At 34.9% G+C, this 27828-nt stretch overlaps 1 protein-coding gene and 1 pseudogene across 14 annotated transcripts in view; both read left to right on the forward strand.

Annotated features, from left to right (window-relative positions):
• The window catches only part of STXBP5L (syntaxin binding protein 5L), a 382290-nt gene that overhangs the window by 317113 nt on the left and 37349 nt on the right, over positions 1-27828 (forward strand). The window lies entirely within an intron of this gene.
• LOC309630129 (actin-related protein 2/3 complex subunit 1A pseudogene) lies at positions 873-12316 on the forward strand (annotated as a pseudogene). The gene has a single exon. The product of its transcript is annotated as an actin-related protein 2/3 complex subunit 1A pseudogene (transcript).

A 27828-nucleotide genomic window follows, 5' to 3' on the forward strand; every position in this document is an offset into this window, starting at 1 on the left:
ATTAATAACCTAAAAATGAATTGATTTTATAGAATTCAAACCTTGAATGCACATAGTCCAGGGGCTGGCACACATTATGAATATAGTTTATATATGCATCTTAGAATACTGTAAATGAAACACAGGCCCCCGTGAACCCTTAAAAAAATTTACTACAGGATGGCCTCCAGCCAATGAAAAGATGCGTGGAGAGGCCACGGTCAAAGGACAAGTAGTGATTATTTAATTTATTTAATTGTAAAACTAAAGGTAAATGACAGTGGCAAATAAGATTATAAAATAAAATGTAAACATAAAATCCATAATGATATAGAAATACTTTAACTTTTAATTTTCGAGAGGGTAAAGAGAGGTTAAAGTTGCTAACAAGAGTTAATATTTCTATAGCTAAGTGTGGTGGTTAATCGGTGGTGAACTGAGAGCAAAGATAAGCAGAGGAAGAGGAATTATACTTAATTTCACCTTTCACAAGGGGAAATAATTGATATTATGCATATATAGCAATTCAAGATGAATTAAAAATATATCTTCAAGGTAACCTAAAAAAAATTAATACCCCAAAACTTCAAAAAATCAGGCAAAGGATAATACAATAAAAAAGAAAATAAGAAAATACAGGCCACATAGTGAAAGAAACTACAGAAACTAGAGAAGGAAAAAGAAGAAGAAGGAAGAGGAAGAACGGGGGAAGAGGAGGAGGAGAAGGAAGAGGAAGATGAAATAATCTACATAAAACTTGCAGAATGGAACACAGCCTGTTCCTGTTGACTGACCAGAGTCTTCAAATTCTACACTCTGAGCCTGTCAGGACTGCCCTGACCCCAGCTTTCTAACCTTTAAAAACACCAAAAATATTGTCCCTGCAACAATTTTTACTGGAGCCAATCAGTTGCCATGCCATACTCAGGTTGCCCTTAGCCACAATAACCACAAAGTTCCCACCTATAAGAGGAATGGGAGCCAGTGGGTGAAACCTCATGCACTCCAGAGCACAGTGGAGACATCACAGGTAGGGATAGGGCTCTCGAGCATGATCACACTGTCCTTTGCAGGAGTTGGAAAGATGGGGTTTGGACGCTAACCCTGGTGACCTTGAGAATTAATCATGCAGCCACTTTTGTGAAGTGGTCCCCTCTAAAGAACAAATTTGCTGTAGAGAGTGAAAAACAATTCCTTTCTGTCTGTCACTTGGATATAAAAATGACGAGTGGGTAAGCAAGCACATTAAAAAGCCAATTCATTCAACTGTCCTTAGTTTGGATCAGTATCTCCATGTTTTGCTGACAGCAGGATCATGTGACTTCAAATGCAGAGTGATTCTACATACAATTAAAAAGTGGACGAAAAGCCAACCAGTATGTCATGGAGCAGCAAGATGCATTTTGGTTAACTGACAGAGTTTGGTGGCACTGGAGGCTGGGTCCCTGGTTCAACTTCTCTACCACTGGGAGCCTGAGTAAGCACCACGTGCAGTCCTGATGTCTCAAATAGTGTTCAGGTTGCAATCTGAAAACAGAGTTCCTGCCACTCCTGAGTGTATTATTTGTCTCAGAGAACAGTGTTGTTGTAGCTGCTGGCCAAGAATGCTGCCCAGTGCTTTTTAACTAAGATGACCATGGCTGCTTGACCTTAGTCTCCAAACTAGACGTTCCAAAACACAGCATCCAGCACAACATGTTAGCCATGGAACACTTCAACAACATAGACAAGAGTCACAATCAAGGACCATAATACAGTCTCAGAGATGCTACACCAGAATAGCATCACTCAAGTACCTATTTGCAAGGTAGACAAGCAAGATGATCAGAAATTTTGCCCTATAGGAATCAGTGGAGCCATGATGATTTGGGATTTCAAGACTTTAGAGTCCTCCACCCAGGGCCTTCAACTAATATGAAGCTGAGTGAACCTCTATGATCTAGCATGACAGACTACAACTGACTGCAGCTGTTTGTAACTTGCAAGATGGTGAGGAAAGCCAACCACAAGGAAACACTAAAAATGCATATGCCGATATCATTTGGGTGTTGTTTGAATATAATTGGTGAAAATGTTGGATTTTTAAACAGTCTTTTAAAGTTTTTAATATATTTTTGTGTACGTTTGGTTTTTGGCTGTTTCATTCCATTCTAGACCAAAGCTTCTCTTTAAGCAGTTCATTATGGAAAACTGTCACATTAACTTAAGAAGGGGGTTAGTATGTAAATTGTCTCCCAGAAAATTAAGTAAAAATACTAAATGTGTTTTTTTAAATGACAGAACTATGATGAAATGTCTCTGTCAATAGACATAAAAAGTGAATTACTTTACTTACAAGAAAAAGGCTTTCAGCATGTATAGCAAAACAAAATTCACAAGAGAGATCTAAAGCAAAGTGATTCAAAGGCTAGTAGTAGGACATATAAGACAACTACTAGCAAAAATAAAACAGGAGGTATGACGTTAATATCAGCTGAGTTCAAGGCAAAATACATTAAATTAGAAAAGTGCTGATATTTATAGTGCTGAAATGTACCATCTACAATGAAACTGTTTACAAATTTTAATAAACCAAATAATGTAGGATAATAATTACATTTCTTACAGTTCTTGATGTACAAGAAACATTAAGAATAAACAGAAATGCGATAACCTTAAGAGATTCTAACATAATTTACTGACAACTCAAGGAGACAAAATGTAAGAAAAACCATATGGGAACAAAGAAACATAATTTACTTGGAAGATTTATTTAACATATCCTGAACTTTATACCTTGAAAATGTGTTGTAATTTCAAGTGCCCATTGAAAAACTTATAAAAGTTAAACCAATGTTAAAACCACAAAGAAAACCTCAATACGTAAGAGTAGAATCTTACAAACCACATTTTTAAATCAAATTAATGACCTAAGAAATTAAAACAAAAAAATAGAAAAAACAACAACAACAACCCCTACCACCTGCAAGATTTTAAAACCCTCAAACAATTCTTGGGCCTGGTTTCTGACTTACTAGATGAGTAGCTAGCTCTTTTTTCTTTTTTTTTTTTGGCCGTGCCATGCATTTTACAGGATCTCAGTTCCCCGACCAAGGATCAAACCCAGGCCCACAGCAGTGAACGCACCAAGTCATGACCACTGGACCAACAGGAAATTTCCCACTAGCTTTTTTTTCATAGCTCCTGCAATATCGTGGATCAAGAACTCTGAAAATTATAGACTAGAGATCTAGAAACTAGTGGAAAGCAACTATAAAACTAATTATCCAGAGTAGAGAACAAAGAAGGGGGAGCTGGAGAAAAAATTCCAGACTACATAAAAAAAATCTCGTGCTAAAAAAGACAAAAGTTAAGTACTACAACAGTTCATTCTATATGAAATTAATTTTATTAAAAGAATAACAAAGACTTATTTTAAAGACTTTTAGGATACTCAAAGGGAGCAATGAAACAATTTTTTAAAAGATCAAGAGATTATGAAGCTAAAACAAGCACAAATGAAAAAGCCAATTAAGAATTGGATAACAATGGATGAACAAATAGAGACTATTAATAAAGAAATAGAAATTATAAAAAGGAACTAAGTAGAAATTCTGGAGCTAAAAATTACAAAAGCTAAAGTGAAAAATTCACCAGAAAGGTTTAACAGCAGATTTGAGCTGGCAGAAGAAAGTGGCCAATTGAAATTATCAACTCAGAGGAGCAAAAATATATGAAAGAAAATGAACAAAGGTTAAGTGACTTGTGAGACACCACTGAGTATACCAGTATATTATGGGAGTACCAGAAGAAGAGAAGGAGAAAAAAAGGGAAGAAAGAATATTTGAGGAAATGGCTGAAAACATCCCAAACTTGAGGAAAGATGTGAATCTCTACAGCCAAGAAAGTCAGTGAGCTCCAAATATGAAAAACTCAGAGACCCACACTGGGACACATTACAATCAAACTTTACACAAAGAGAGAATCTTAAAAGCAGCAAGAGAGAAGCAATTCATCATGTATAAGGGCTCCTCAAAGAAAAGGAAAATGTCGACAAAGAATTCTATATCTGGCAAAATTTTCCTTCAAAAATGAAAGAGAAATTAAGACATTCCCAGATAAACAAAAGCAAAGAGAGTTTATCACTAGTAGACCCCCCCACACACACAAGAAATACCAACGGGAGTCTGCCGGCTGAAGTGAAAGGATACTAGACAGTAACTTGAAGCCATTTAAAGAAATAAAGAACACTGGTAAAGGTAACTAAATAGGCAGATATAAAAGCCAGTATTATTATATTTTTCTTAACCCCTCTATTTTGTTTCCTACATGACTTAAGAGACAAATGTATAAAACAGTTATAAATCTTTTTTAATGGGCATGCAATGTATAAAGATATTAAGGCAACAACAACATAAGGGGAGGTGAGGGAGCTCTATAAGAGCTGAGTTTTGTATGCTACTGAAGCTAAGTTGGTATCAATTCAAAATAGATTGTTATAAATTTATGATGTTAATTGTAATCACCAGGATAACCATTTGAAAATAACTAAAAAATACACAGAAAAGGAAATGTGGAGGGATAAAAAAGGTATATTAGAAAAAAATGAATCAAACAAAAAAGAAGGCAGTATTGGAGCAATTCAGAAAGATATTTTTTGAAAACAAATATAAAAATGGCAGAAGTGCTTCTTTATTAGTAATTATTTTTTAAAGTAATTACTTTAAATGGATTAAACTCACCAATTAAAAGACAAATTGGCAAACTAAAAAATATATAAGACCCAACTATACAAGAGACTCATTTTAGATTAAAAAACCAAATATATTAAAATTAAAATGATAGAAAAAGATATTCCATGCAAATAGTAAACAAAACTTGGGTGGCAATATTAATACTAACAGACAAAGTAGACTTTAAGTCAAAAGCTAACAAAGAAGGACATTATATATTGATAAAAGCATCAATTCAGTGAGAAGATAAAACAATTGTAAATAAACATACACCAAAGAGCAGAGTCCCAAATATATGAATCAAACATTAACAGAATTGAAGGGAGAATTAGACAATTCTACAATAATAGTTGGAGAATTCAATAGGCTGCTTTCAATAAGGATAGAAAATTTACACAGGTGATCAAAAAAGAAAGAGTATGTGAATGACACTGTAAACCAATTAGTCCTAATAGACATATATAAAGTACTCTATGCAAGTAGAAGACATATTCTTCTCAAGGGCTCATGGAACACTGTCCAGGATAGGACATATTTTAGGCCACAAAACAAGTCTCAGTAAATTTAAAAAGATTAAAATCATACAAAGTTTTCTCTTTAACCGCAATGGAAAGAAACTAGAAGTCAGAAATAAAGTTGGAAAATTCATAAAACTTGGAAATTAAATAGAACACTCTTAAACAACTAATGGATCAAAGAGGAAATTACAAGGGTAATTGGAGATACTTTGAGACGAATGAAAACAAACAACTAAATATATAGGTTACACCGTAGACACATCTCAGAGGAAAATTATAGGTATAAATGCCTACATTAAAAAGAAGAAGGCTCCTATTTACAATAGCCAGGACATGGAAGCAACCTCAGTGTCCATCGACAGATGAATGGATAAAGATGTGACACATATATACAATGGAATATTACTTAGCCATAAAAAGAAACAAAATTGAGTTATTTGTAGTGAGGTGGATAGACCTAGAGTCTGTCATACAGAGTGAAGTAAGTCAGAAAGAGAAAAACAAATACTGTATGCTAACACATATACATGGAATCTAAAAAAAAAAAAAAAAATGGTTATGAAGAACCTAGGGGCAGGACAGGAATAAAGATGCAGACGTAGAGAATGGACTTGAGGACACGGGGAGGGGGAAGGGTAAGCTGGGATGAAGTGAGAGAGTGGTATGGACTTATATATACTACTAAATGTAAAATAGATAGCTAGGGGGAAGCAGCTGTATAGCACAGGGAGATCAGCTCAGTGCTTTGTGACCACCTAGAGGGGTGGGATAGGGAGGGTGGGAGGGAGATGCAAGAGGGAGGAGATATGGGGATATATGTATATGTATAGCTGATTCACTTTGTTATAAAGTAGAAACTAACACACCATTGTAAAGCAATTTTACTCCAATAAAGATGTTAAAAAAAAAAAGAAGAAAGCTCTCAGAACAATAATCCAACTCTACACCTTAACAAACTAGAAAAGAGCAGCCAATTAAACCCAAAGCTAGCAGAGTAAGAAAAAAAATAAAGATGAAAGAAATTAAAATAATGGAAAATCAATAATCAAGCCATAAGTTGACTCTGAAAAGATCAACAAATTGACAAACCCTCACCTAGACTAAGAAAAAAAAGAGAATATACAAACAGTTATAATCAGGAATAAAAGTGGGTACATTACTATCAACCTTACAAAAGTTAGAGGATTATAAGAGAATACTATGAACAATTGTATGCCAACATTAGATAATCTAGATGAAATAGGCAAATTCCTAGAGATACATGAATTACCAAAACTGACTTAAGAAGAAAGAAAATCTGAGCTTAGCTATTCAATGTCAAGTAAGGACATTGAATCAGTACTCAAAAACCTCCTGACAAAGAAAAGTCCAGGATGAGATGGCTTCACTGGTGAATTCTACCAAATATGTAAAGAAGAATTAACACGTATCCTTAACAAACTCTTCCAAAAAATAGAAGAGGGAACCTTTCCTAATGCATCCTATGAACCAGCATTACTCTGATTTCAAACCTAGACAACACCACAAGAAAATAAAATTAGAGACCAATATCCCTTATGAACATACATGCAAATATTCTCAAAGGATTAGCAAACAAAATCCAACAGCATATTAAAAGGATTATATACCATAATCAAGTGAGATTTATCTCAGAAATACAAGAGTGGTTCAACAGAAGAAAATTAAAAAGGTAAAAAACCACACTAACAGAATGAAGGAAAAATCCCACACATGATCATCTCAATTGGTGCCGAAAAACGATTTGACAAAATTGAATACCCTTTCATGATTAAAAAAAAAAAACAAACACACAAAACAAACAAAAAAATTCAGAAAACTAGAAATAGAAGGGAATGTCCTCAAACTGATAAAAGGCATTCATGAAAAGCCCACAGTCATTCTACTCAAGGATGAAAGACTGAAAACTTTCTTCATTAAGATCAAGAACAAGACAAGGATGCCTTTGTTTACCACTTCTATTTTGTACTGGAAGTTCTAGCCAGAGATATTAAGCAAAATAAATAAATAAAGAGCATCCAAATTAGTAAAGAAGTAAAACTGTCCCTGTGGCAGATGGCATGATCCTCTATACAGAAAATCCCAAAGAATCCACAAAAGAACTAGAACTAATAATTTAGCAAAGTTACAGGGTATAAGATAAATACACAGAAATCAGCTGCATTTCTATACACCAGCAATGAAAATTTTGAAAAAGAAATTTAAAAAAAATTCCATTTGTAAGTCTTCCAAAGAATAAAATACCTAGAAATAAATTTAACCAAGGAGATGTAAAACTTGTACACTGAAAACCACAAAACATTGCTAAAAGAAATTAAGACCTATGTAAGTGAAAATACATCCCTTGTTCATGAATTGAAATGCTTAATATTGTTTAAGTAATACCCAAAACAATCTAACAGATTTAATGCAGTCCCAGCCAAAATACCAATAGCCATTTTAAATAATGAAAAGCTTATCCTAAAATTCATGTGGAAATGCCAAAGCAAAAATAGACAAAACAATACTGAAAAAAGGAGAAAATTGGACGACTCACACTTCCCAATTTCAAAACTTCCTGCATGGGTACACATATCAAAACAGTGTGATATTGGCATAAAGATAGACATATAGACATATAGATCAATGATAGAACTGAGAGTCCAGAAATAAAACCATACATCTATGACCAGTTGATTTTTCAGGACAATTCAATGAGGTTTTGGGGGGGCAGGGAATAGTCTCTTCAACAAATGATACTGAGACAACTGGAAATCAACACACAAAATATTGGAGATGGACCACTACCTCATACCACATACAAAAAAAAAAAAAAAAAATGGATCAATGACTTAACTTTAAGAGATAAAGCTAAAAAACTCTTAGAAGAAAACATAAGGGAAAATGTTCATGACACTGAATTTGGCGATGGATTCTCAAATATGACACCAAAAACACAAGCAACAAAAGAAAAATTGCTAAATTGGACTTCAAAATTAAAAATTTTTGCACAAAGGACATTATCAAGAAAGTGAAAAGACCACCTACAGAGAAAATATTTACAAATCGTATGTCTGATAAGGTTCTACTATCCAGAATATTCAGAGAACTCCTAAAGTTCCATAACAAACAACTCAATTTAAAAATGGGAAAAAGAGTTATATAGATATTTCTCCAAAGAAGATATACAGATGGCCAATAAGCACATGAAAAGATCTTCAAAATCACTAATCATCGGGAAAATGCAAATCAAAACCACAATGAAATATCACCTCATACCCAATAGGTGGTGGCTACCATTAAAAAAAAAAAACAGAAAATAATGTGTTGACGAGGATGTGGAGAAGTTAGAACCCTTGTGTGTTGTTGGTGGGAATGTGAAATTGTACAGCTGCCATGGAAAACACACATTATTGACAATAGCTAAAATGTGGAAGCAACCCAATCCACAGTCCATCAGTGGATGAATGGATAAACAAAATATGTGTAAAACATACAGTGAAATTTGTTCAGCCTTAGAAAGGAAGGAATTCTGACATACGCTACAACATGAATGAACCTTGAGGATACTATGCTAAGTAAACTAAGCCAGTCACAAAAAGAGAAAAATTGTATGATTCCAATTATATGAGGTACCCAGAGTAGTCATATGTATAGATAAAGAAAGTAGAATGGTGGTTGCCAGGAGCTGGGGGAGAGGGAAATGGGGAGTTATGTTTTAATGGGTAATGTGTTTCATTTTTACAAGGTGAAAAGAGTTCTGGAGATGGCTAGTGCACAGTACAAATGTGCTTAATGCCACTGAGCTGTACACTTAAAATTGGTTAAGATGGTAAATTTTATGTGTATTTTACCACAATCTTAAAATATTTTATCTTAAAAAGGCAGTACTGATACATGCTACATGGATGAACCTCAAAAACATTACATGAAGTGAAAGAAGCCAGACAAAAGGCCACATATTGTATGATTCCATTTATATGAAATATCCGGAATAAGTAAATCCCTAGAAACAGAGAGCAGATTGATGGTCACCAGTGGCTAGGGAAGAGTAGAGTGGGCAGTGACTGCTTAATGGGTCAGTGCTGTTTTTTGTGGTGATGAAAATGTTTTGGAGCTATATAGTGGTAGTTGTTGCACAACATTGTGAATGTACTAAATGCCACTGAACTGTACATTTTTAAATGGTTTTATATGAATTTCACCTCAATAAAAACTGTAGGAAAAAAATTTTAAAAACTGGTGAAATATGAATGAAGTCTAGAGTTCAGCCAATAGTAGTGCACCAACGTGACACTGGGGAAGGAGAATGAGAAATTTATGTATTCTATTTGCTACTTTCCTCTAAATGTAAAATTATTCCAAAATGAAATATTTCCTTTAAAAAAAATGGGCAAACTACTTGAAAAGACTCTTTGCCAAAGAAGATAGATGGCAAATAAGCACATGAAAAGATATTCAACATCATTAGCCACTAGAGGAATGCAAATTTAAACAAGAATGGAATGCCACTAAATGCGCATTAAATAGCTAAAATTAAGCATACTGGCAAAACGAAGTGATGATGAGGATAACGTAGATCAGCTATAACTCTCATACTCTGCTGGTGGAAATGCAAAATGGTATAAGCATTGTAGAAAATAGATTGGCATTTTCTTATAAGTTAAAACACAATTACTGTATTATCTAACAATCCCATTCCTGGGTACTTACTCTAGAGCAGCGGTCCCCAACCTTTTTGGCACCAGGGACCGGTTCGTGGAAGACAATTTTTCCACGGATGAGGGGAGGGGATAGTTCAGGCAGTAATGCGAGGGATGGGGAGCAATGGGGAGTGGCAGATGAAGCTTCACTGGCTCGTCTGCTGCTCACCTACTGCTGTGTGGCCTGGTTCCTAACAGGCCATGGACTGGTACCTGGGGGTTGGGGACCCCTGTTCTACACAATGAAAAGTGATCTTCACTCAAAAATTTATATATAGAGTTCATAGCAGCTTTAATTTTAATAGCCAAAAACTAGAAACAACCCAGATGTCCTTCAACAGGTGAATGGTTAAACAAAATGTGGCACCTTATACCATTAAATGCTATTCAGCAATAAAAGAGAACAAACTGTTGATATTCACAACTTGTATGGATCTCAAGATAATTGCACTGAGTGAAATAAAGCTGATCTTAAAAGGTTAAGTACTATATGAATCCATTTATATAGCAGTCTTGAAATAAAATTGTAGGGCTGGAAAACTGATTAGTGTTTGCCAAAAGTTAGGAATGGGTGAGGGAAGGACTAGTGTGGCTATAAAGAAGTAACACGGGAGATCCTGTTGATGATGGAACAGTTCTGAATCTTGATTATAGTGGTAGTTCCCCAAATTGACACATGTGACAAAATTATGTGGAATTACACATACATACAAATAAGTACATCTAAAACTGACAAATCTGAGTAAGCTCTGTGAATTGTACAAATGTCATCTTGGTTTTGATTTTAAACTATAGTTATGGAAGATATTAGTGATGGGGAAATGGGTGAAGAGTACATGGAAACTCCCTGTACACTTTTAAAAATTATATATATATATATATATATAGAATTTTTACTTTTTATACAATTTTTAAAGGTTATACTCCATTTAGTTATTACAAAATATTGGTTATATCTTCTGTGTTGTACAATACATCCTTGTAGCCTATCTTACACCCAATAGTTTATAACACCCACTCCCCCACCCCTGTGTTGCCCCTCCCACCTCCCCACTGGTAACCACTAGATTGTTCTCTGTATCTGAGTCTGCTTCCTTTTTGTTATATTCACTAGTTTGTTGTATTTTTTAGATCCCACATATAAGTGATATCATACAGTATTTGTCTTTCTCTGTCTGACTGACTTCATTTAGCATAATGCCCTCCAAGACCAACCATGTTGCAGCAAATGGCAAAATTTTTTTATGGCTGTGTAGTATTCCACTGTGTGTGCATACATACGTGTTTTATATATATATAATATATATATTATACATATATATTATACATATAATATATATATATAAAGCATCTTCCTTATCCATTCATCTGTTGATGGACACTTAAGTTGCTTCCATATCTTAGCAATTGTAAATAATGCTGCTATGAACATTGGGGTGCGTGTATCTTTTCAAGTTAGTGTTTTGGGTTTTTTTTGGATATATACCTAGGAATGGAATTGCTGGTTCATATGGTAGTTCTATTTTTAGTTTTTTGAGAAACCTTCATGCCATTTTCCACAGTGGCTGCACCAATTTACATTCCCACTAACAGTGTATGAGGGTTCCCTTTTCATATTTTTAATATAATTAATGTTTTAAAGCAATTTTACATATTGCATATTCCCCTTCCCTCCCCCACCCCGAGAGCCTTCCCCACCCTTAACATCCTCCACCAGAATGGTACGTTTGTTATAACTGATGAACCTATATGAATACATCATCATCTCCCCAAATCCATAGTTTGCATTAGGGCATATACTTGATGTTTCAACATATGTATAATGACATGTATCCATCATTATAATACATTACAGTGTAATACAGAATAGTTTTACTGCTCTGAAAATCTTGCATCACCCTACTCATCCCTCCTTCCCCCTTAACTGCTAGCAACCACAGATCTTTTTACTGTCTCCATAATTTTGCCTTTTTGAGACTGTCATACAGTTGGAATCACACAGTATGCAGTCTGTTCAGATTGACTTCATTCCTTTAATAATATGTATTTAAATTTCCTTTATGTTTTTTTCACAGCTTGATAGCTCATTTCTTTTCAGCACTGAATAATATTCTGTTGTCTGGATGTACCACAGTTTATTTATCCATTCAGGTTTTTGTATGGACATAAGTTTAACCTCTTTGGGTAACTACCAAGGAGTATGATTGCTGATCATATGGTAAAATTATGTTTAGCTTTTTAAGAAACTAGTAAACTGTCTTTCCACAATCATTTTTGCATTCCCACCATCAATGAGAGTTCCTGTTGTTACACATCCATTCTAGCATTTGGTGTTGACAGTGTCTTAGATTTTTGCCATTCTAATAGCTGTGTAGTGGTTTCTCATTCTTGTTTTGATTTGAAATTTTTGATTTGAAAATATTTTTATGTGCTCATTTGCCATCTATCTTCTGGTGTGGTATCTGTTTAGATCTTTTGCCCATTTTTTAGTCAGTTTGTTTTCTTTTTGTTCAGTTTTAAGAGTTCTTTGTGTATTTTGGTTAACAGTCCTTTATCAGATATATATTTTGCAACTATTTTCTTCTAGTCTGCGGCTTGCCTTCTCATTCTCTTGATAATGTCTTTTACAAAGTAGAAGTTTTCAATTTTAATGAAGTCAAACTTACCAATCTTTCTTTCATGGATTGTGCCTTTGTGTTTGATGATGTCTTTTTAGATATAACACCAAAGTCATCTACATTTTCTCTTATGTTCTCTTCTAGTAGTTTTACAATTTTGTATTTAACATTTAGGACTATGATCAATTTTGAGTTAACTTTTGTGAAGGGTGTGAAGTCTATCTAGATTTGTTTTTTGTATATGTATATGTCCAGTTGTTCCAGTACCATTTGTTGAGAAGACTATCTTTTCTCCATTGTATTGCTTTTGCTCCTTTGTCAAGGATCAGTTAACTATATTTGTTGAATCTATTTCTAGGCTCGCTATTTTGTTCCAATGATATATTTATCTTTTTACCAATATCATCTGTCTTCACTACTTTAGGTTTATAATAAGTCTTGAAGTCAAGTAGCATCCGTCCTAAGACTTTGTTCTTCTCCTTTAGTATCCTATTGGGTATTCTGGGTCTTTCTCCTCTCCATATAAACTTTAGAATCAGTTTGTCAACATCCACAAAGTAACTTGCTGGAATTTTGATTGGAATTGTGTTGAATCTATAGATCAAGTTGGGAAAAAGTGATGTCTTGACAGTATTGAGCCCTCCTATCCATGAACATGGAATCTCCCTCTATTTGTTCTTCAGTTTCTTTCATCAGTAAGGAATTTTTGTAATTTTGTAGTTTTCCTCATATAGATCATGCACATATTTTGTTAGATTTATATAACATGCTTTGTTAGATTTATACCTAAGTATTTTATTTTTCAGGGTACTAGTGTAAATGTTAATTGCTTTTAATTTCAAATTCTGTTGCTAGTATATGGGAAAGTTTTTGTCCCATGTGAATGCTCACCAAAGGGTGACCTCAGCTGGGGAGAATTTTAACACTCAAGTAGATAGAACGACCCATTCTGTGGATACCAGTCAGCTTCTTTCCCAGCCACCCTGTCATCACCAAATGGGCTCATGAACAGAGTAACCATGGTGGCAGGGATGCAGGCTATGGATGGGCTCAGCAACATGGACTTTCACTCACCAAGGTCATCTTGACTACAACCACTGTTGAGTGACCATTATGACAACAGCAAAAATCAACACTGGCTCCAATGTGGCACCATGTCTCAGGTGATCAGTTACCTGGTGGCAGGTTGATGACACTGAACAACTTTCATCATGGAAGGAACAGCATGTTGTTCTTACTAGAATAGACACTTACTCTGGATAGGGATCTTCCTTCCCTGAATGGAATGCTTCTACCAGAACTATTATCCATGGGCTTACAGAATGCCTTATTATGATATTCTGCATAGCATTACTTTTCATCAAGGAACTCATTTCACAACAAATGAAGTATGGCATTGGGCCAATGCTTATGGGGTCACTGGTCTAACAATGGTCCTCACCATCCTGAAGCAAATGGCTATATATATATATATAGCTATTAATCTATTGATTAATGTTAGGGTGGTACGTCTTTATCTGTTTACTTTTAATCTATATATGTATCCTTAAATTTCTTGTAGACATATAGTTGGGTTCCATTTTGTGAATCACTTTGATAGTCTGTCTTTTAATTGATGTATTTAGACAATTGACATTTAAAGTGGTTATATAGTTGGAATAATGTCTACCATAGTTGTTACTTTCTATTCATTGCCCTTCTTCTTTGTTTCTATTTTCTTCTTCCACTTATTTCTTCTTTTTGTGGTTTGAATTGGGCATTTTATATGATTCCTTTTCCTCTCCTTTCTTAGCTTATCAATTATACTTCTGTTTTTTACTTTTTTTTTTTAGCAGTTGCCCTAAAGTTTGCAATATACATTTACAACAGATACAAGTCCACTTTTAAATAATACTATACTGCTTCATGGATAGTGAAAGTACCTTATAATAACAAAATATTCCTAATTTCTCCCTCCTGTTACTTGTATTACTACTGCCATTCATTTCACTTATCCACAAGCTATACTGCTATCCTGTATACTTTTGGGGAACTTGGTGTGGTTATATATTTATTTCAAAGTAAAAAGCAAAAAACTGTACCATTTCTAAAAAGCATTGTGCCCTGGAACAAAAATCAATATCTAAAGAATAGAAAACAAATAGCACTTAATAACACAGGCATCCAGGCAATGATACCATGTCAACAGGAAAATACAATCCATGATAAATGGAAAATACAATTGATAAAGAAAAAATATCAGTCAGTAAAAACTGACCCAGAAATGACACATAGGATAAAATTAGTGGACAAGGACATTAAATCAGCTATTGTAAATATACAGATGATCCTTGACTTACAATGGTTCAACTTACAATTTTTCAACTTTATGATGATGCAAAAGCAATACACATTCAGTAGAAACCATACTTCAAATTTTGAATTTTGATCTCTTCCCAGGCTAGCAATGTGCAGTACAATACTCTCTTGTGATGCTGGGCAGCAACAGTGAGCCACAGCTCCCAGTCAACCACATGATCATGAGGGTTAACAACTGATACACTTCTAATCATTCAGTGCCCATACAAACATTTTGTTTTTCACTGCCAGCATAGTATTCAATAAATTACATGAGATATTCAACACTTTATTATAAAATACGCTTCGTGTTAAATTATTTTGCCCAACTGTAGGCTAATATAAGTGGTTCTGAGCATATTTAAGGTAGGCTAGGCTAAGCTATTATGTTTGGTAGGTTAGGTATATTAAATGCATTTTCGACATAGGATATATTCAATTTGTGATGGCTTTATTGGGACTTAACCCCCTCATAACTCGAAGATCTGTACCTCATATATTCAAGGAGATAGAGGAAAGCACCAGCATGTTAAGAAGAGACATTAAACAGTAATTTAATACTGTATTTAACTATCTGGTGTTGCTAGACCAGATAGTTATGACTTGTTTTTCAGAATTTTCCTGGCTATCTTACATGTTGACATTTTCAGATGAATTTTAAAATCACCTTTTACTCCTCTGAAAAATCAGTAGATTTTTCTACTGTTATTTTCAGTAGAATTATTTATTTCTAAAGTATAAATGTACACCAATTTCAAGTCTTTATGATAAAGATGGCTAAAATTCAATACCCATGTAAAAACAAAAAAGTTGATAAATTTGATTATATAAAAATATAGAAAAAATACAAATAACAGTCTGCAATAATTTGACAGATAAGACTAGTTTCTATAATGTGCAAAGTGCTCATACATAAAAACAAGAAATGGAAGAAAACACTAGACAAATTTACAAAGGTTAAGTACTGGTAGTTCACAAAGAAATACAAGTGTCTTTAGAATAAAAAGGTGTCCAACACTCATTATTAAAGAAATGAATATTAAAACAGTATTTTTCCTATTAGATCAACAAATATCAAAGAATTGTATAAAGCAAAATGTTAGTGATGATGTTGGGAGACTGGAGTTCTCATATACTGTTGTGTGAATGTAAACTGGTAAACCATTTGCAATCAAAATTTAAAATGCATATTCTTTTGCCAAGCAATTTCAATTCTGAGAATTCATTCTACAGATATAATCATGCATGTGTACAAAGAAGTATTACTACGGTCACTAAAGTTTGTTTTGAAATAGTAAAGCCTGAAAGCCTAATGTTCATTAATAAGAAAATAGTCAAATTAATTGTTATATAGCCCTAAAAATGGATACTTTGTCCCTATGTAAACTATTATACTATACTAAAAACAATTATGTATATCTATGTAGAATGGTCTCCAAGGCACAGTGTGAAATGGAAAAAATATTAAGGTACAAAATATTGTGAAATGTGCTTCCACTTCTTTTGAAAAATGATTAGATTAATTCTGGAAGGATACTCAAAGAAAATGTTAACACTCTGTCTAAATGGGAGGTGGGACTCTGAGGGAATTAAGCTAAAATTTTAAAATTAAAAGTTATTTTAAAGAACAGTAAATTGGAGGTGGATACTACAGTATCCAGAGAACACTGTTAGAGCATAACATTGCACAGTATATACAATAATAAAACTCAGTCTTAATCTTTTTAACCAAACAATTTAAACTCAATATATTAGGAGATTTCCTCCCTCAAAAGGAATAGATTCAAATTATTCATTATAAGTTTTCACATGACTTAGAAAATATATACTGTATGTACAGTTCATTGTGAAAGGAATATTCAGACACAAAAACATTAAGAAGTGATTATTGGTTTGCAAGTGTTTTACAAGGAAGCTCAGAATTTGAAGAACCAGCTCACTGAATGTAAATTACAGCAGGTGTTTCAAAGAAACAAAAAACTCGTAAGCTTTTTCAAAGTTGAGGTAAATTTGTTCATACTGGGAGAGGGGGGGATGATTTTAGCCACATGATTATTATATCTTTAGACATTAGTTTTGCAAATTTCAGGAATTACAACATTTTGTTAAGAAATGAGTAATTTAGCAACTCAAGATTTCGTCTATTTGGAGACTATTTAGACAAACTTCTTTCTTATTTGTTTCTCAGCATACACTGTGGGTTCACCCCCCCCCCCACCACTCTTCCCACTCTTAATGTGGGACTTGAAGTGAACACTTACTTATATGGTGCAGGTTAAGGTGTCAGTTTGCTTCTTCAGCATCAATCAGGATATACTGGCATTTTAATGTTACAATTTTTTGTTATTTCAAGTTATGGTCCAAGATGACAACATAGGAGACTTTTGAACTCACCTCCTCCCACTGATACACCAAATCTAAAGCTCTAAATGGAGCAATTCCCTCTGAAAGATGTCCAGAAGTAGCTGATTAACTTCTAAACATTGGATGAATGAGAAAATACCCATGCGGAAACAGGTCTTGGCATACTGTCAAATACTGGGAGCCACTAAGAACAAAAATGAGCTTGGACAATCACAAAGGATTTAGAGACCGCCAAGAGCTCATGCCAGGCTGAATGCTAAGGGTCACTTCCTATAAAAGGCCACTCCATCAAGCCTGGGGGAGGCCACAGCTTTGTCTATTGTGTAGAAACCAACACCGAGAGTCAAGGAAAACAAAGAAACAGGAACATAATCCAAACAAAAGAAAAAGGTAAACTCCAGAAACAGAACTTAGTGAAACAGAGATAAGTGACTTACCTGATAAAGTGTTCAAAATAAGAACAATGCATTGAACAATGAATTTAAACAAAGAGATAGAAAATATATGAAAGTACCAAAAAGAAATCACAGACCTGAAGAATACAATAACTGCACAGAAAAATAGAGGCATTCAACAGTAGACTGGATGGAGCAGAAAAAGGATCAGTGAACTCTAAGACAGGACAGTGGATTCATACAATCAGAAAAAAAAAAAAGAGTGAAGATTACTTAAGGGACTTATAGGACAACATCCAGTGGACCAGCATTTGCATTATAGGGATCCCAGATGGAGAAGAAAGAGAAAAGGAAGAAACTTATTTGACGAAATACTGGCTGAAAACGTCCCTAATCTGGGGAAGGAAACAGACATCCAGATCCAGGAAGCCGAGAAAGTTCAAAATAAGATAAATCCAAAGAGACCTATATCAAGACACATAATTGTCCAAAGTTAAAGACAAGGACAGAATCTTAAAAGTAACAAGAGAAAAACAACTTCTTATATACAGTGGAATTTCCCATAAGACTATTAGCAGATTTATTAGCAGAAAATTTGTAGGCCATCATGGAGTGGCATGATATATTCAAAGTGCTGAAAGAAGAAAAAAAAAAAACTGCCAACTAAGTAACCTCTACCCAGAAAAGTTGTTCTTCAGAATTGAAGTAGAGGTAAAGAGTTTTCCAAACAAGCAAAAGCAGAAAGAGTTCATCACAACTAGACTGGCCTTGAAAAAATTATTGAAGGGATTTCTTTAATTTGAAACAAAAGGGTGTTAATTAGTAACAGGAAAACATATGAAAGTATAAATCTCACTGATAAAAGTAAATATATAGTAAAATTAAGAATAACCTAATGTTGTAATGGAGGTGGGTAAATCAGTTATAAATCTAGTAGGAAGGCTAAAAGACAAAAGTAGTAAAAATAACTATAGCTAAAATAATTTCTTAAAGGATACACAAGATAAAAAGATGTAAACTGTGATGCCAAAAATACAAAATGTGGGAGGGAGGGTAAAAATGTACAGCTTCAGAATGCATTTGAACTTAAGTTGTTATGAACTTAAAATAGACTGTTATAAATATGTTTGTATACCTAAAACTAATACAGTTGTTCCTTGGTATCCTTGGGGGATTGGTTCTAGGACTCCATGCTGATACCAGAATCTGCAGATGCTCAAGTCCTTTCTATAAAGTGTCATAGTATGGTTGGCCCTCCATACCTGAGGGTTCCGTGGTTGGTTGAATCCATGGATGTGGAACCCATGGACACAGAGGTACAATGTTATGCGTCAAAAAATACATCAAGTTTTAAAGAATTAAAACAATGGTTTATATAAGCCTCATGGTAACCACAAAGCAAAAACTTATATACATAAAAGAGAAAGGAAATCTAATCATACTACTACAGAAAAGTATCCAATCACAAAGGAAGAGAGCAAGAGAAGAAAGAAACAGCACTTATAAACAGCCAGAAAACAGTTAACAAAATAGCAGTAAGTTCATACCTATCAATAGTTCCTCTAAATATAAATGGACTAAATTATTCAATCAAAAGACAAAGAGTGGCTGAATGGATTTATTGGGTTGGCCAAATAGTTCATTTGGGTTTTTCCATAACAGCTTATAGAAAAACTTGAATGAACTTTTTGGCCAGCCCAACTTAAAAATAAATAAATAAATATTAAGAGTTATAGAGGCAGAAATAGACAACAGTAGAAATAGTAGGGGAATATCACAATTTCATCAAAGGACAGTTCATCCAGACAGAAAATCAACTAATGTGTCAAATAAGAAATCATAAGAAAAAATTAAAAATCTCTTGACACAAATGAAAATGGAAATACAACGTAACAAAATTTATGGTATGCAGCAAAAGCAGTTCTAAGAGGGAAGTTCATAGTGATAAATGCCTACATTAAGAAACAAAATCTCAAACAACCCAATATACCTCAGGAACTGGAAAAAAGAAGGACAAATGAAGCTCAAAATTAGTAGAAGGAAGGAAATAAAGATCAGAACAGAAATAAATGAAATAGAGACTAAAAAGACAGTAGAAAAGATCAAAGAGCTGGTTTTTGAAAATACAAAATATACAAACCTTTAGCCAGATTCCAAGAAGAGAGGACTAAAATAAAGTCAAAAATGAAAGAGGAGACGTTACAACTGGTACCACAAAAATACAAAGGATCGTAACATTCTACTATGAAAAATTGTATGCCAACAAATTGGAGAACCTAGAAGAAATAAATCAATTCTTAGAAAGATACAACCTCCTGGGACCAAGTCATGAAGAAATACAAAATCTGAACAGACCAGTTACTAGTAAAGAGATTAAATTAGTAATCAAACACCTCTTGACTGGTGAATTCTACCAAACATTAAAAGAATTAATAACACTCCTTCTCAAATTCTTCCAAAAATAGAAGAGGAGGGAACACTTCCAAACTCATTTTACAAGGCCAATATTACCCTGATACCAAAACCAGAAAAGGACACTACAAGAGAAGAAAATAACAGGCTAATATCACTGATGAACATAGATACAAAATCCTCAACCAAATATTATCAAACCAAATTCAGCAGTACATTAAGAGGATCTTATGATCAAGTAGAATTTATTCCAGGGATGAAAGGATGTTTCAACATATGCAAATTAATGTGATATATCATATTAACAAAATGAAGAATAAAAATTATATGATCATCTTGATAGATGCAGGAAAAGCGTTTGACAAAATTCAGTATCTGTTTTTAATAAAAATTCACAACAAAGAGAGCGTAGAGGGAATGTGCCTCAACACATACTGAAGACCATAAATTGACAAGGCCACAACTAACATCATACTTAGAAGTGAAAAGCTGAAAGCTTTTCCTCCAAGATCAGGAATAAGACAAGGATACCCATTCTCTCCACTTTCATTTAACATAGTACTGGAAGGTCTAGCCAGAGCAATAAGGCAAGAAATATAAAGGGCATCCAAATCAGAATGGAAGAAGTAAAACTTTCTCTATTTGCAGATGACATAATCTTTATAGAAAACCACAAAGACTCCACCAAAAACTGTTAGAACTTATCAACAAATTCAGCAAAATTCCAAGATAGAAAATCAATATATAAAAGTCAATTGCCTGGAGGATTAACCAAGATGGCAGAGTAGAAGGACGTGCTCTCACTCCCTCTTGCAAGAGCACCAGAATCACAACTGGCTGCTGGACAATCATTGACAGGAAGACCCTGGACTTCACCAAGGAGGATACCCCACGTCCAAGGACAGAGGAGAAGCCACAGGGAGACGGTAGGAGGGGCGCAATCAGAGTAAAATCAAATCCTATAACTGCTGGGTGGGTGACTCACAGACTGGCGAACACTTATACCACAGAAGTCCACCCACTGGCGTGAAGGTTCTGAGCCCCACGTCAGGCTTCCCAACCTGGGGGTCCGGCAACGGGAGGAGGAATTCCTAGAGAATCAGACTTTGAATCCTAGTGGGAATTGATTGCAGGACTTCGACAGGACTGGGGGAAACAGAGACCCCACTCTTGGAGGGCACACACAAAGTAGTGTGCACATTGGAGCCCAGGGGAAGGAGCAGTGACCCTGGGGGAGACTGAACCAGACCAACCTGCTGGTGTTGGGGGGGTCTCCTAAAGAGGCGGGGGGTGGCTCTGTTTTACCGTGGGGACAAAGACACTGGCAGCGGAGGTTCTGGGAAGTGCTCCTTGGAGTGAGCCCCCCAGAGTCTGCCATTAACCCCACCAAAGAGCCCAGGTAGGCTCCAGTGTTGGGTTGCCTCAGGCAAAACAACCAACAGGGAGGGAACCCAGCCCCACCCATCAACAGTCAAGTGGATTAAAGTTTTACTGAGCTCTGACCGCCACAACAACAGTCAGCTCTACCCACCACCAGAGCCTCCCATCAAGCCTCTTAGATAGCCTCAACCACCAGAGGGCAGACAGCAGAAGCAAAAAAAACTACAATCCTGCAGCCTGTGGACCAAAAACCACAGTTACAGAAAGATAGACAAGATGAAAAGGCAGAGGGCTATGTACCAGATGAAGGAACAAGAAAAAAACCCAGAAAAACAACTAAATGAAGTGGAGATAGGCAACCTTCCAGAAAAAGAATTCAGAATAATGATAGTGAAGATGATCCAGGACCTCGGAATAAGAATGGAGGCAAAGATTGAGAAGATGCAAGAAATGATTAACAAAGACCTAGAAGTATTAAAGAACAAACAAACAGAGATGACTAATACAATAACTGAAATGAAAACTACACTAGAAGGAATCAATAGCAGAATAACTGAGGCAGAAGAACGGATAAGTGACCTGGAAGACAGAATGGTGGAATTCACTGCTGCAGAACAGAATAAAGAAAAAAGAATGAAAAGAAATGAAGACAGCCTAAGAGACCTCTGGGACAACATTAAATGCAACAACATTCGCATTATAGGGGTCCCAGAAGGAGAAGAGAGGGAGAAAGGACCAGAGAAAATATTTGAAGAGATTATAGTTGAAAACTTCCCTAACATGGAAAAGGAAATAGCCACCCAAGTCCAGGAAGCGCAGAGAGTCCCATACAGGATAAACCCAAGGAGAAACACACCGAGACACATAGTAATCAAAGTGGCAAAAATTAAAGACAAAGAAAAATTATTGAAAGCAGCAAGGGAAAAACGACAAATAACATACAAGGGAACTCCCATAAGGTTAACAGCTGACTTCTCAGCAGAACTCTGCAAGCCAGAAGGGAGTGGCATGATATACTTAAAGTGATGAAAGGGAAGAACCTACAACCAAGATTACTCTACCCGGCAAGGATCTCATTTAGATTTGATGGAGAAATCAAAAGCTTTACAGACAAGCAAAAGCTAAGAGAATTCAGCACCACCAAACCAGCTCTACAACAGATGCTAAAGGAACTTCTCTAGGTGGGAAACACAAGAGAAGAAAAGGACCTACAAAAACAAACCCAAAACAATTAAGAAAATGGTCATAGGAACATACATATCGATAATTACCTTAAACGTGAATGGATTAAATACCCCAACCAAAAGACACAGACTGGCTGAATGGATACAAAAACAAGACCCATATATATGCTGTCTACAAGAGACCCACTTTAGACCTAGGGACACATACAGACTGAAAGTGAGGGGATGGAAAAAGATATTCCATGCAAATGGAAATCAAAAGAAAGCTGGAGTAGCTATACTCATATCAGATAAAATAGACTTAAAAATAAAGAATGTTACAAGAGACAAGGAAGGACACTACATAATGATTAAGAGATCAATCCAAGAAGAAGATATAACAATTATAAATATATATGCACCCAACATAGGAGCACCTCAATACATAAGGCAACTGCTAACAGCTATAAAAGAGAAAATCGACAGTAACACAATAATAGTGGGGGACTTTAACACCTCACTTACACCAATGGACAGATCATCCAAAATGAAAATAAATAAGGAAACAGAAGCTTTAAATGACACAATAGACCAGATAGATTTAATTGATATATATAGGACATTCCATCCAAAAACAGCAGATTACACATTCTTCTCAAGTGCGCACGGAACATTCTCCAGGATAGATCACATCCTGGGTCACAAATCAAGCCTCAGTAAATTTAAGAAAATTGAAATCATATCAAGCATCTTTTCTGACCACAATGCTATGAGATTAGAAATGAATTACAGGGAAAAAAACGTTAAAAAGACAAACACATGGAGGCTAAACAATACATTACTAAATAACCAAGAGATCACTGAAGAAATCAAAGAGGAAATTAAAAAATACCTAGAGACAAATGACAATTAAAACACGACAACCCAAAACCTATGGGATGCAGCGAAAGCAGTTCTAAGAGGGAAGTTTATAGCTATACAAGCCTACCTAAAGAAACAAGAAAAATCTCAAGTAAACAATCTAACCTTACACCTAAAGAAACTAGAGAAAGAAGAACAAACAAAACCCAAAGTTAGCAAAAGGAAAGAAATCATAAAGATCAGAGCAGAAATAAATGAAATAGAAACAAAGAAAACAATAGCAAAGATCAATAAAACTAAAAGTTGGTTCTTTGAGAAGATAAACAAAATTGATAAGCCATTAGCCAGACTCATCAAGAAAAAGAGGGAGAGGACTCAAATCAATAGAATTAGAAATGAAAAAGGAGAAGTTACAACAGACACCACAGAAATACAAAGCATCCTAAGAGACTTCTACAAGCAACTTTATGCCAATAAAATGGACAACCTGGAAGAAATGGACAAATTTTTAGAAAGGTATAACCTTCCAAGACTGAACCAGGAAGAAATAGAAAATATGAACAGACCAATCACAAGTAATGAAATTGAAACTGTGATTAAAAATCTTCCAACAAACAAAAGTCCAGGACCAGATGGCTTCACAGGTGAATTCTATCAAACATTTAGAGAAGAGCTAACACCTATCCTTCTCAAACTCTTCCAAAAAATTGCAGAGGAAGGAACACTCCCAAAGTCATTCTATGAGGCCACCATCACCCTGATATCAAAACCAGACAAAGACACTACAAAAAAAGAAAATTACAGACCAATATCACTGATGAATATAGATGCAAAAATCCTCAACAAAATACTAGCAAACAGAATCCAACAACACATTAAAAGGATCATATACCATGATCAAGTGGGATTTATCCCAGGGATGCAAGGATTCTTCAATATACGCAAATCAATCAATGTGATACACCATATTGACAAATTGAAGAATAAAAACCATATGATCATCTCAATAGATGCAGAAAAAGCTTTTGACAAAATTCAACACCCATTTATGATAAAAACTCTCCAGGAAGTGGGCATAGAGGGAACCTACCTCAACATAATAAAGGCCATATATGACAAACCCACAGCAAACATCATTCTCAATGGTGAAAAACTGAAACCATTTCCTCTAAGATCAGGAACGAGACAAGGATGTCCACTCTCACCACTATTATTCAACATAGTTCTGGAAGTCCTAGCCACGGTAATCAGAGAAGAAAAAGAAATAAAAGGAATACAAATTGGAAAAGAAGAAGTAAAACTGTCACTGTTTGCAGATGACATGATACTATACATAGAGAATCCTAAAGATGCCACCAGAAAACTACTAGAGCTAATCAATGAATTTGGTAAAGTTGCAGGATACAAAATTAATGCACAGAAATCTCTTGCATTCCTATACACTAATGATGAAAAATTTGAAAGAGAAATGAAGGAAACACTCCCATTTACCATTGCAACAAAAAGAATAAAATACCTAGGAATAAACCTACCTAGGGAGACAAAAGACCTGTATGCAGAAAACTATAACACTGATGAAAGAAATTAAAGATGATACCAACAGATGGAGAGATATACCATGTTCTTGGATTGGAAGAATCAACATTGTGAAAATGAGTATACTACCCAAAGCAATCTACAGATTCAATGCAATCCCTATCAAATTACCAATGGCATTTTTTACGGAGCTAGAACAAATCATTCTAAAATTTGTATGGAGACACAAAAGACCCCGAATAGCCAAAGCAGCCTTGAGGCAAAAAAATGGAGCTGAAGGAATCAGACTCCCTGACTTCAGACTATACTACAAAGCTACAGTAATCAAGACAATATGGTACTGGCACAAGAACAGAAACATAGATCAATGGAACAAGATAGAAAGCCCAGAGATTAACCCACGCACCTATTGTCAACTAATCTATGACAAAGGAGGCAGAGATATACAATGGAGAAAAGACAGTCTCTTCAATAAGTGGTGCTGGGAAAACTGGACAGCTACATGTAAAAGAATGAAATTAGAATACTCCCTAACACCATACACAAAAATAAACTCAAAATGGATTAGAGACCTAAATATAAGACTGGACACTATAAAACTCTTAGAGGAAAACATAGGAAGAACATTCTTTAACATAAATCACAGCAAGATCTTTTTTGATCCACCTCCTAGAGTAATGGAAATAAAAACAAAAATAAACAAATGGGACCTAATGAAACTTCAAAGCTTTTGCACAGCAAAGGAAACCATAAACAAGACGAAAAGACAACCCTCAGAATGGGAGAAAATATTTGCAAACGAATCAACGGACAAAGGATTAATCTCCAAAATATATAAACAGCTCATTCAGCTCAATATTAAAGAAACAAACACCCCAATAAAAAAATGGGCATAAGACCTAAATAGACATTTCTCCAAAGAAGACATACAGACGGCCACGAAGCACATGAAAAGATGCTCAACATCACTAATTATTAGAGAAATGCAAATCAAAACTACAATGAGGTATCACCTCACTCCTGTTAGAATGGGCATCATCAGAAAATCTACAAACAACAAATGCTGGAGAGGGTGTGGAGAAAAGGGAATCCTCTTGCACTGTTGGTGGGAATGTAAATTGATACAGCCACTATGGAGAACAATATGGAGGTTCCTTAAAAAACTAAAAATAGAATTACCATATGACCCAGCAATCCCACTACTGGGCATATACCCAGAGAAAACCGTAATTCAAAAAGACACATGCACCCGAATGTTCATTGCAGCACTATTTACAATAGCCAGGTCATGGAAGCAACCTAAATGCCCATCAACAGACGAATGGATAAAGAAGTTGTGGTACATATATACAATGGAACATTACTCAGCCATAAAAAGGAACGAAATTGAGTCATTTGTTGAGAAGTGGATGGATCTAGAGACTGTCATACAGAGTGAAGTAAGTCAGAAAGAGAAAAACAAATATCGTATATTAACGCATGTATGTGGAACCTAGATAAATGGTACAGATGAGCTGGTTTGCAGGGCAGAAGTTGAGACACAGATGTAGAGAACGGACATATGGACACCAAGGGGGGAAAACTGCGGTGAGGTGGGGATGGTGGTGTGCTGAATTGGGCGATTGGGATTGACATGTATACACTGATGTGTATAAAATTGATGCCTAATAAGAACCTGCAGTATAAAAAAACAAACAAACAAAACAACTAATACTAAACTTTCATTGGGTTATTTGTATGGAAATATGTTAATATAAATGTTTCAGACATTACACGAAATTTCTAAAAATCTTATATGTTCTGGTATAATGTTATAAGTAATAATCCTAGTTATTACTTTAAAATGTATATCTCAGAAATAACTAATTTTCTTGCCAACTGCATTATTATGAACTTTCATCAAATCTTAAAAAAAAAAAAAAAAGTCAATTGCCTTTTTATACACCAACAACAAATTATCAGAGAAATTAAGAAAAGAATAAAATGTCCAGGAATAGATTTTACTGGGGAGTTGAAAGATCTAGACACTGAAAATAAGATGTTAATGAAAGAAATTGAATAAAACACAAATAAATGGAAAGATATTCCATGCTCATGGATTGGAAGAATTAATATTTTTTAAATGTCCATACAGATTTAATGCAACCCCCTGTGAAAATTCCAGTGGTATTTTTCACAGAAATAGAACAATCCTAAAATTTGTATGGAACCACGAAGGACCCCAAAGAGTCAAAGCAATCTTGAGAAAGAAGAACAAAGCTAGAGGCATCACATTTTCTGGTTTCAAACTATTACAAAGTTATAGCAATCAAAACAATATGGTATTGGCACAAAAACAGACACAGATCAATGGAACAGAAGAGAGATCCCAGAAATAAATTCATGCATATATGGTCAATTGATTTACAACAAAGAAGCCAAGAGTATACAATAGGGAAAGTATTCTCTTTCAAAATATTCTGGTGCTGGGAAAACTGGACAGCCACATGCAAAAGAATGAAACTTAACCTCTGTTTTACACCATACAGAAAAGCAACTCACAGTGGATTAAAGACTTGAACGTAAGACCTGAAACCTTAAAACTTCTGGAAGAAAACATAGGCAATATGCTCTTTGACATCAGTCTTAGCATTATTTTTTTTGGATTTGACACTAAAAGCAAAGGCAACAAAAGCAAAAATAAACTACATCAAACTAAAAAAGCTTCTGCACAACAAATGAAACCATCAACAAATGAAAAGTCACCCTACAGAATGGGAGAAAGTATTTGCAAATCATATATCTTATAAGGGATAATATTCAAACTATATAAAGAGGTCATACAACTCAGTAACAAAAATCAAAAAATCTGAT

This window comes from Balaenoptera borealis, assembly GCF_965194805.1.
Source record: "Balaenoptera borealis genome assembly, chromosome: 5".
Lineage (NCBI taxonomy): Eukaryota > Metazoa > Chordata > Mammalia > Artiodactyla > Balaenopteridae > Balaenoptera > Balaenoptera borealis.